We start from the raw sequence: 1,350 nt of genomic DNA, 5'->3' as shown, positions 1-1,350 counted from the left end.
TGGAAGGTATTCTAAAAATGCATAGTAGTTTATGGGTCTGAAGTGAAAATTTTCATAAATAAAAATATAATTTTTAACATTATTATTATTATAAATAACGAAGTCCCTTGTCAAAAATAGCTCCAAATTCGATCTTTCCCAATATTAGTATTAATAATATGAGGAAGAAGAGATTTCAAAAAATAAAAATAAAAAATAAAAAAAAAAAGAGGAGAAGAAGAAGCAAAAAAGAGTAAGTTCCTTAAAAATTGAAAAATAAAAAATAAATTTAGTATTTTTGTTTTTATTTTAGTAAGGGTAATTTCATCATTTTGTTAAAATTGGAGGTACATTGTTATTGTTTGGTATTTTATGGGGTAAATTGTCACAATTAATAGTTTGAGGATAGATTATTATTGAGGTGGTAATTTAAGGGGATTAAGTGAACGTTACCCTTAATTTTATTTATGCTATTTTTTTTATAAAGAAATTTTAAATACTCAGACTCTTATTTCGCTAGACTGATATTAAATTTTTTATTTAAATGAGATGATGTTAACTAATATAGTAGCTTTTATCCACCATTAAGCCTTTTCTTTTAATAAGAATTGAATTAAAAAGGGATCAACACTTTCACATCACCATCACCTTATAAGACGGGAACCTTTTTTGTGCAAGTGAATACTTTATACTTGTGAACCCGTCATACTTTGATTTCATAAACAGGTAAAAAACTGAGAAGGATGTAGTAGAGCCCCACTTCCACATCGTGGGTCCCACAGCCACGTGAACGCCTCCTTGCAATCATCTTATCCGTTCACGTCTGTGAGTTGTCAAATCAGACAGTCCTGTTGGTGAAGTAGTGCCCTTTTCCTGGTGGGGTCCACCAGGAAAAGGTGGTCCCGCTTTCTTGCATTGGCCGGAGTTGGAGATCATGGGAATCAAATGTGTACATGGCAGAAAACACCTCTGTCTCTGTCTCTGTCTCTGTCTCTGTCTCTGTCTCTGTCTCTTTCTTCTCTCTCTCTTTCTTTTTCTTTTTCTTCTTTATTTTTATTTTTTATTTTTAATTTATAAATATTAGAAGAAAGTCCACATACTATTTAAACTATTACCAAATTAACAATATTTTTTCAACTTTTAATTACGACAATGTCCCTTTCAAACTACTAAAGCATTGTCAATGTCCGTCTAATACAAAATTAATCTTGGTAAAATTAACAAAACAAAATAGAACAACTTATAGAAAAAACCTAAAACTGAAAATAATAATAATAATAATAATAATAATAATGCAAGGAGTGCCCAAATTAAAATAAAAAATTAAAAAAAAAAATCTTTTTTATAAGAAAAAATTTAGATTTTATAATT

The 1,350-nt window shown here is 28.7% G+C and overlaps 1 protein-coding gene across 1 annotated transcript in view; it reads right to left on the bottom strand.

Moving 5' to 3' along the window:
- LOC132163043 (uncharacterized) overlaps positions 1-1,350 on the bottom strand; it is a 5,571-nt gene that overhangs the window by 3,753 nt on the left and 468 nt on the right. The window lies entirely within an intron of this gene.

The sequence above is a fragment of the Corylus avellana genome, chromosome ca10 (assembly GCF_901000735.1).
Source record: "Corylus avellana chromosome ca10, CavTom2PMs-1.0".
In the NCBI taxonomy this organism is placed as follows: Eukaryota; Viridiplantae; Streptophyta; class Magnoliopsida; order Fagales; family Betulaceae; genus Corylus; species Corylus avellana.
Note: the sequence above shows the minus strand (reverse complement) of the source record. Positions and strands in the feature narration are given on the sequence as shown.